Below are 10,733 nucleotides of genomic sequence, written 5' to 3'. Positions count from 1 at the left end.
GCCATTTAGTGGTAGTGGCCTGACTATGTGCTTTAAAACGTCCCCACAATAAACTCTACAGCCATCTCATGTCTTTGCAGGCTATACACCAGGGCTATACACCAGTGTTCCGTCTTGACCGAGACACCCACCAACAGAAAGATTGATTATGCCTTGATCATGCCAACAGTGTTATTGCGCAAAATGATATGCAGCAATCATCTGGATATGTGTGCAACAGAAATTCAATATTCCTCAGTATTTGAAAAATATTTCCAACATACCCGGACTTGATAATCACCAAGCCTTGGTGTGAAAGGGCAAAATATAATGATCTGATGATCCTATATATCCAGTAAAGCTGTCTGTACCCAGCTCACTGGCACGGGAAACTCTGAGGGTCCGGAATAGGCTATTTAATACAATGTTTCAAGTTCGCTAGCGACAGCTTCTGGCCGGACCCAGTTGATGATTTGATACAATGTTGGACTTCACTAGTGATAGCTCAAGTCAAGACAGAAAGAAATAAAGGGAGGCAGACAGGCGGAGTAGAGAGATAAATGTGCATTTTTATTTGTCGGCTATAGGCCTATTTATTTTTACTTAGTTAACGATGGAAGTCATAGGCCTACTGCTGCAAGTCATAGGCCTACTGCTGCATTGGTCCTATCCTATCTCTGAGTTCTATGTGCTCATTTTGTTAGCTGCCAATGGACCACAGGTCAAGGGCAGGCAGAGGTCAGTAATCCAGAGCAGAGTCCGAATGGTACAGAACGGCAAGCAGGCTCAGGGTCAGGACAGGCAGACGTCAGTAATCCAGGGTGGTGTGACAAGGTACAGAATGGCAGATAGGCTCAGGCAAAATGGTCAAAACCAGGAAAACAGGAACTAGAGCAAGACAGGAGCACAGGAAAAATGCTGGTAGGTTTGACGAAACATAACGAACTGGCAACAGACAGAGAACACATGTATAAATACACTGGGGATAATGGGGAAGATGGTCGACACCTGGATGGGGGTGGAGACGAGCACAAAGACAGGTGGAACAGATCAGGGTGTGACACGCACCTGCTTCTCTGTACCACTTGATTTTCAAGAATGTATAAAGACTGAATACGTAATGACGCCAAGATGTATTACACAACATGTCTATGGCTATAACCATGTAAATACAAGGTGTATAAGTGCCTTTGACTATGTGAACAACATAAAGTTACTTGTTCTTTAACATTTTTCCCAAATAATTTTATGACACATAAGCATGTTCCCAAATAAAGGTAACACTGTGCAAGTACAGTATGTTTTGTAGACAATTGATTTGTAATAAAGGTTATAAAAGTAAACACACATACAGTACAACTAATAAAAAAGACACTTTTGCATAAGTAAATGAACATATAAACATGTTCTACACTACTACTTTAGCAATCCAACAACCTATGGGCTCCCGGGTGGCGCAGTGGTCTAAGGCACTGCATCTCAGCGCAAGAGGTGCCACTACAGTCCCTGGTTTGAATCCAGGCTGTATCACATCCAGCCATGATTGGGAGTCCCATAAGGCAGCGCACAGTTGGCCCAGCTGGGTTTGGCTGGGGTAGGTCGTCATTGTAAATAATAATTTGTTCTTAACTGACTTTCCTAGTTAACTAAAGGTTACGTGTAGCTTCTTTGTCATCTAGGCTTTCTGTAATCTTATCCCTGTCCAAGCTAGTGACATCTAGGCCAACTAGAACAATGAGACAGATATTTCACTGGACATATAAATGTGAAGTATCCAGTTGGCATTTCCATTCACTGCCAAATATGGTGATGAAAGGAAGCCCAGTGGGAGATGATAGATTTTGGTTGACATTCTTAAAATTTTCTCATCTATGAAATATTTGACCTCCATACGGTTTTCTGTTTCCAAAACTATAATCTGTAACAACAGAGTGGACAGGGTTTTGTAGACTTTAACCTTTGCCAAAGTTTTAAAAAATGGCATTGTTTAGAAGGAGTGCAAATTTAGTTATTGCACAAGCGCACTTCACAGAGTAGACTTTTCTTAACGGAAATATGCAAATAAATGCTAGAACGCGCCAATAGGATCTCACTAACTCATGCTTGGCTCTGCCCACGTCCTTGCTTGTTCTGCCAACTATTATTAATTTGCACCCATTGGAAACGACAGACTCTGGTCTATCTTGGGTTAGTTATAAAAATCTTTGCATGCAACAAACTACGACTGAAGTAGCTAGTCCATTTTCTTTAAAAGCACAATTGCAAAAGTTTGCAGAAAAAAACAATATCAGATTTTTCTACAGCCTCCCTGAAAACTTAATAGTCTTTAGAATTTTATGTGGAGATTTTTTGAAGCACGTCTTTGGGTGAGTCTGGCCACTACCACTATGTGGCTAATGCAAGCACCTAAGCCTGCCAAATAAATATCAGGAATGGAACTCTGACTAAAAAAAACTGTCTGGATGATGCTTCAACACTAAAAGTAAGTTGGCTGGATGTCCTTTGGGTGGTGGACCATTCTTGATACACATGGGAAACTGTTGAGCGTGAAAAACCCAGCAGCGTTGCAGTTCTTGACATACTCAAACCAGTCCACCTGGCACCGACTACCATACTGTGTCCAAAAGCACTTAAATATTTTGGCTTGCCCATGGCACACATACACAATCCACGTCTCAATTATCTCAAGGGGGGATTTGTACTTCAAAATAGTTTTGTTGACGTAACTTAAAAAGTTGGGATGAGACAGATTACATTTTTTTGTTGAGCAAAACTAGTTGCATCTGTTTAAAAAAACAATGACATAAACTGGTTTCTGTGAGAATTACAGGAGTGGGGCATTTAACCCCAAGCCACCCTACATTAGGAGGTTGGAGTAAATTCTCACAGTTACAAAGGCCCAACTGATTCAATCATTTACCTATTAAAATCCAGGCTTGAAAATCACACAGTGAATTGTTAATTTTAAGAAAAAACTGTTTCTGTTTTTTAGTAGAAACATCACCATGTGAAGATATTTGTAAGTAAGTATATATGTACAGTATATATTATAGGTACATGTTTTGTATTAGTTGTATTAGTAATTGTAGCAGTAGTTTTTATTAGCTGTAGGCCTATTAGTAGTTGTACAAAAATTACTTTATTATGCTCTTAATGTATGCTTTTTTATATATATAATTTAATTGTTACTATTATAAGATAGTAGTTGCCATTATTTTTGTTACTGAGTATTATTTTATTTTTACACTCTTGAAAATGAAATGGTGCATCTCAAGAGATTTTATCTTGCAAAATGTCAAATAAATAACATACATATATATTATTAAAGAATTTTAATAGATATAATTGATTTATTTCACAATTAAATGTGTTCTATATAATCAACGAAAGGCAGTTTAGTCAGTTTCTCATTAATGATCATGACTGACCTTTTTAAAAAGGTAGCTACAGTGGCTTGCGAAAGTATTCACCCCCTTTGGCATTTTTCCTATTTTGTTGCCTTACAACTTGGAATAAAAAATAAAAAAACAGAACATTTGTGCACGCATAACTATTCATCCCCCCCAAAGTCAATACTTTGTAGAGCCACCTTTTGCGGCAATTACAGCTGCAAGTCTCTTGGGTTATGTCTCTATAAGCTTGGCACATCTAGCCACTGGGATTTTTGCCCATTCTTCTAGACAAAACTGCTCCAGCTCCTTCAAATTGGATGGGTTCCACTGGTGTACAGATATCTTTAAGTCATACCACAGATTCTCAATTGGATTGAGGTCTGGGCTTTGACTAGGCCATTTCAAGACATTTAAATGTTTCCCCTTAAACCACTCAAGTGTTGCTTTAGCAGTATGCTTAAGGTCATTGTCCTGCTGGAAGGTGAACCTCCATCCCAGTCTCAAATCTCTGGAAGACTGAAACAGGTTTCCCTCAAGAATTTCCCTGTATTTAGCGCCATCCATCATTCCTTAAATTCTGACCAGTTTCCCAGTCCCTGCCGATGAAAAACATCCCCACAGCATGATGCTGCCACCACCATGCTTCACTGTAGATCATCAATTTTATTTTCCATGTTGCATGTTAGCAAGTAGAATTGATGGCAGTGGGAGTTTACTCCCTCGCCTACGGATTCTCAAAAGGAAGCCTGGTATGCATCCTCTTTTCATCTGCCTTTTATTCACACAAATTACGGGGATCTGGGCCAGGAAAGCAGTATATTTTTATCGTCGGACTCGTTAAAGGAAAAAGCTTCTTCCAGTCCGTGGTGAGTAATCCCAGTTCTGATGTCCAGAAGTTATTTTCGGTCATAAGAGACGGTAGCAGCAACATTATGTGCAAAATAAGTTACAAACAATGCAAAGAAACAAACAAAATAGCACAATTGATTATGGGCATGTAAAACGTCAACCAACGTCTTCGGCGCAATCTTACAGGTGACTAGCTCATGAAGCTGGTTCAGAGAATGCCAAGAGTGTGCAAAGCTGTCATCAAGGCAAAGGGTGGCTATTTTAAGAATCTCAAATATAAAATATATTTAGATTTGCTTAACACTTTTTTGGTTACTACATGATTCCATATGTGTTGTTTCATAGTTTTGATGTCTTCACTATTATTCTACATCTACAATGTAGAAAATAGTCAAAATAAAGAAAAACCCTTGAATGAGTAGGTGTTCTAAAACTTTTGACCGGTAGTGTATATTAGAAAATATTTGTCAATTCACCTCTGGAATTTTGAAATGTGCTTTCTGAGTTCTACCAGAAGCTGACAGAGCTCAACCAGAAGATGGAGACAGCCATGTTCAAGATTCTCCAACATGGAATAGCAGCAAGGTGTCACACCCTGATCTTTTTTCACCTGTCTTTGTGAATGTCTCCACCCTCCTCCAGGTGTCGCCCATTATCCCCTGTGTATTTATAGCATTTTTCCCCTTGCTCCTGTCCTGTCTATAGTGCCTGTTTTCTAGTTGTTGTTTTTTTAGTTTTGACCTTTCTGCCTGTCCTGATCCTGTCTGCAGGCCTGTACCTTTGCCCCGCTACTCTGGATTACTGACCTCTGCCTGACCTGACTCTGAGCCTGCCTGCCGTCCTTACCTTTGACTGCCCGTGTTCGATTTAATAAACTTTTGTTATTTCGACATTGTCTTCACCTGGGTCTTACCTTCAAACGTGTTAGTACAAACTAGCCATGACTGACCCAGCAAACCCGGGAGGGGGATGAGTGACCACCTTCAACACGGACAGCGACCACTACGAGTATTTGGTCATGCCATTTGGCCTCATCAACGCCCCTGTTGTGTTACAGGCTCTGGTAAATGATGTTCTCCGCGACATGTTGAACTGGTTCATCTTTGTCTACATTGATGACATCCTCGTCTTCTCCCGCTCCCCCCAAGAACATGTGCTCCTAGTCCGACAGGTTCTTCAACAACTCCTGGAGAACCAGCTGTTTGTTAAGGCAAAGAAGTGCGAGTTCCATCGCTCCACCATCCCCTTTCAGGGGTGCATCATCTCTGCTGGGAGTGTCCAGATGGATCACGGGGAGGGGAGAGTGGTGGTGGACTGGCCCCAGCCTTCGTCCAGGGTGCAGCTGCAACGATTCCTGGGGTTTGCCAACTTCTATCGGCGCTTTATCCGGGGTTACAGCACCCTGGCTTCCCCCTTGTCAGCACTCCCCTCTCCCAAGGTTTTGTTCACATGGTCCTCTGCTGCTGAGCGGGCCTAAAACATCGCTTCACCACTGTTCCCATCCTGGTTCAACCTTCCCGTCAGTTCGTAATAGAGGCCAATGCGTCTGATGTAGGAGTGGGGGCAGTCCTGTCCCTTGTGAAACATAGGAAGTGAGGAGGAAGGGAAAGGAGAACCTAAAGGAGAGTGAGAAAAAAAGAGAAGAAGGAGAGGGAGAAAACTTCTGAGTGATAATGAGGGTGATGAGGAGGAGAGACTGGTGTTAAACAACAAAGACAATTCATAGAACAGGAGTTAAAGAACAAACAGCAGATCCTCAAGAAATTGCAGCAGAAGGCAAAAGCATGGAAGAAAGGGTAAAAAGACAGAACAGGTGATAATGGGAAAGGAGGAGAAAAGGTGTTGGGAGAAACAGAGAATGAGGGATAAAGAGAGGGAGAAAATATAAGATAAGGATAGTGTGGGAAAAAGAGGAGGAAAAGAAGCAAGTGCAGTAGGAGGCAAAAAAGAGAGCTGAGGAGAAAAAAACGATTGAATGAGAAGAAGGAAGAGGCAGAAGAAAACAAGGAAGCAACAATTAAAAGAAAAAAAGCAGGAGGCGAAAATGGCAAAGAGGGAGAAGAGAAAATTAGAATATTGTGAGGGCCATGAAATAAGACTCATCCTTTGACAACCTCCATTTCCAACCAATCGCTTTCCCTCGCCAATCAGCATACATCTGATTACATCTGATTCATGTTCATCCTAATTTCTGCAATCCCTTTTGTTATCAACCCTTCCTTAATGAATTACTCCAATCAGCATCCCGATCCTCAATAAATAGTCAAAGGCATTCAGTCCCTGTGTCTTAACTGATGTACAACTCCCAATTTATTGAATATGAACCAACCTAGAACCTTGAATGCATCTAAAAATTTGTAGATCTAAAACACATCAGTACAACTTCCACAGGGAGGCAGCAGAGACCAGCAGTAAATAGAGCCAGATACTGTGAACAGATCTACACACAGTACAGTATGAACATGGTCAAAGGAATTTGGTAGAATAATGTATATTTCCTCTGCAGACCTACAGTGGGTATCATAAGTATTCATCCCCTTTAGATTTTTTAAATGTTGTTGTGTTTCAAAGTGGGATTGAAATAGATGTAATGGTGATCTACACAAGATACTCTATAATGTCAAAGTGAAAATACAATTTTACAAATGTTTACAAATTAAATAACTAAAATCTAGTTGTTGCATAAGTATTCACCCCCTTTGTTTAGGCAAGCATAACGTTCAGGAGTAAATTTAGGCTTAACAAGTCACATAATAAGTTGCATGGACTCAATAATAGTGTTTAACATTATTTTTGAATAACTACCTCATCCCTGTACCCCACACATACAAACAATCTCTCAGTTGAGCAGTGAATTTCAAACACAGATTCAACCACAAAGACCAGAGAGGTTTTCCAATGCCTCACAAAGAAGGGCACCTATTGGTAGATGGGTAAAACAAAAGCAGATATTGAATATCCCTTTGAGCATGGTTAAGTTATTAATTACACTTTGGATGCTGTATTAATACACCCAGTCACTACAAATATATCATAGCTGTTGGAAGTAGGGGTGCTGCATCACACCCTGATAAATAAATACATTTAAAAAAATCACACAAATAATTAACTAGAAGCCTGTACAGAATAAAATACATTCCAAAACATGCATCCTGTTTGCAATAAGGCACTAAAGTGAAACTCTTTTTTTTTTAATATTGCCAAAGAAATTAACTTTATGTCCTGAAAACAAAGCGTTGTGTTTGGGACAAATCCAACACAGTTATTTGCGAGGAAACTCAATTATTGTAATTGTGTTGGTGGTTCAGTGGTAAAGTTGTTGCCTACAACGTGGGAGACTGAGATTCGTATCTCTGCCTTGGCACTGATAGACAAAAATGATTTTAGATTGTAATTCAACCATTTGTATGTTTTGCCTGGAAAAATACGGTCGCTAGTGAACTTTTTACAAGGTTGTTTAGGTTGAATTGAGAGAATAATGGCGAGGCAATTTCGATGTAATATGTTGTGTTGCCCAAAATGATCTGCTGGAATAATGTATTGAGACGGGAGTCGTATTTAAATAAATGTATCATAGAAGAGAAAGTCACCTAAACCGGATGAATTCTAAGGAATAACAGAGAGATACGATAACGTTTAGTGCCATCAGGATGTTATATTTTTTATGAATCGACTGACATACGATATAAATTTAGCAAAGAACATGGTACGTTTACATTTTGGGGTATAGAAAGTTGGGAAGTTCGGTTGGTTTTACTTTTTCGATAGAATTTAAAGCAGAACTTTTTCTGCTTTTATTTTCTGAGTTTTAATTAGACAAGTGAATTATTATTATTTTAAGATAAAGGGTTCTTTAATATGTCTAATATGATATAGAACACGAATGTAAAGGGGTGGTGTAACCTTTGACCAGTTTTCATGGCTCTCCCAGTTGGTCTGATCAGCCACAGGGGGGAGCCATTTGAATAATGAATTTGTGGTCATGAGTGATACTGGTTTTTAAGGTAAATTAATTATAATGGAGTTTATAGTACTGCAACAGGAACAGAAATCACATTAATCATCGATAATAAATGGGGGAGGATGGTCCTTTGAGGTTTGGACAGGACACCGTTTTAACCCAATAGGGCAGGAAAATACATGATAGAAAAGGCGATTTTATAAGCATTAAAATTATTTATGAAAATAAATAAGTTGCAGTTCTTAGGGATGGTAAATTACGGTAGATAAGGTATCTCAAACTAATAATATTTTTTAGCTAACAAGTAGGCATAGAAGTTAAAGATATAATCAGATAGAACGTATGAGAAACTGTTTGTTAACCAAACCTGTATGTCCAAGATTTATGCACTACAGGTGAACTACAGGATAAGGTGATTCACTCAATCCAGTCCCAGAGGAGAATAGACAGGAAGCAGCACAGTGGGTGGGGCCATACCAAGTACTCCTGGTGACTGCCTACGCGAGGAGGATAGCTGAAAGAGCAACTTGGGTGCATATCACACATTGTAAGAGGGTAGGACACTCTGACACTGACGAACAATCATAGGGGTAGGAGCAGAACCGTAATCAACAGGATACGGGGGTTACACTCCTACTGAAGACTTCCCTTTTACCCAACCTTTCCCTGCTGTGAGCGTTCATAGAAGTGAAAGTGTGTCTTGGCCTCTTGCTGCTGATATGTTTTTCGGGAAAAGGGTTGGGCTTCACCGGAGTGCTGTCTTATCGTGGGAGCCATATTCCTGATACACCACGTCCCACCTGAGTATGCGGAGAGTGGTAATTTGACCCATGGTTTAGACGATGAGGATTTTGTTACAAACAAGCATAAGAGATCCCTAGATCTGGGTAGACAGGAAGTTAGAGTAGAGGTTGGGAAGGATGTCTCAATGGAGTTTTATGTAGACCAAATGGGGTCTCTAACTACATGGCAGTCTACTACTCTGAGCCATTATGGTATATATCAGTGCAGGTCCCCATGTTGATCGTGGACACAGGTCATAGCTCATACGGAGAGAGAGGGCTATATGAATTCACTCACCTAGTATGGAAGGAGGTGTAGTATAGTGAAGGTGAGAGTTTTTGACTGTAATCTGGAGATACGCCTTATCCTTAAAAAAGTAATGAAAGAGGATCTAGGGTTATGGTATGTTGGATTTGACCAGTTTTCGGTCGACCCCCTAGTACGGTTCCGGGTAGAGGAGGTTAGGCCAGGTGGTAACTCTATTGTCAGCAGGAATACAAGCAGAGCACCTGACACAACAGACACTGACAGCAGAGTAGTCCAGAGCCAAGGGCCGGTGAAGATAGTGAAGACGAAAGATCTGAAGGAAGTGATTGAGGTAGAAACTGGTTATGGGGATTCTAACCTTTGGATCCACTATACAGCCAGATCAGTAGCTAAACAAGAATGTTATGCCTGCGCCACAGCCAAACCTCAGCTGACTGCCATCCACTTTCCATTTGATGGAATTGATTTACCCAGGGGAATGGCCTGCATGGTAAAGCTGTTCTTGAAGGCCGGAGAAGCCAGACGATGACAGTTGCATTGATCTGCATTATTTTAGGTTTCCCTTCCCTTCGATATGTCCATCGCATCCAGGCTTCCCCCTTTCACAGTTACAGGAGGACATTATTAATGTATGGCTCGCTACATCACAAACGGATGGGACATAGGGGAAGTAAGAACATGCAATAGGACAGAGAATGTTACAGCTGACAAGACAATGAGGGACCTGACTGGGTCTGAGGACTTTAGTAAGATAAAAGGCCTAGAACGGATGTCTGGTGGTTTGTGGAGGTGTGAGACTGGGGCCAACCCGCCTACCGATTGGACCGGTAGTTGTGCAACTAGTGCAGTTAGGCATGCCTTTCCCCTTATCAAACACAAAGACCTAGAGCCAGGTAGAAGAGAGAGAGAGAGAGTGCTCCGTCTGGATCTTTTAACAATATAATTTACATAGGATAGTATTGGATATGTTTGTTGGCTGGAAAGGGTGAGAGTGGGTGGAGGTGGTTTGTTCCCCGATGGCACAGCTCCGGACTAATCAGTGACCAAAGCCTTAGCTGGTTTGACCACCCTGGCTCACGAGTTGGCAGAAAACTCTGGGGTGGATACTTCTCTGACTAATTGGTTTGATAGTATGTTTGGAAAATGGAAAAATGTTATGATCACTGTGTTATGGGCTACCTTCACCTGTGTGACTGTTTTAGTTTTGTGTAGCTATAGTCTAATTCCCTCTGTATGAGGTCTCATTTCCAGGACTCAGAAATCAATGAGAAAACAGATGGTGCGGTACGGACTGATTCCAAGATCTGACCAGTGGAATGATGAATACATGCCTCAAACCTAAATAGATGAATGAATCCGGATTCTTCATATGCGAGGAACATAAGTCTTGATTAGACCATTTTGATATTTAGAGATGTTAGGTTGTATCTTGTTTCGATGAAGATTGTAACGAAAATCCTGATAAGAAGAGTTATGATTCTGATGTAGGCCTAAAAACAGTC

Source organism: Oncorhynchus mykiss, chromosome 9, assembly GCF_057628025.1.
Source record: "Oncorhynchus mykiss isolate SJ-2025 chromosome 9, ASM5762802v1, whole genome shotgun sequence".
Lineage (NCBI taxonomy): Eukaryota > Metazoa > Chordata > Actinopteri > Salmoniformes > Salmonidae > Oncorhynchus > Oncorhynchus mykiss.
Note: the sequence above shows the minus strand (reverse complement) of the source record.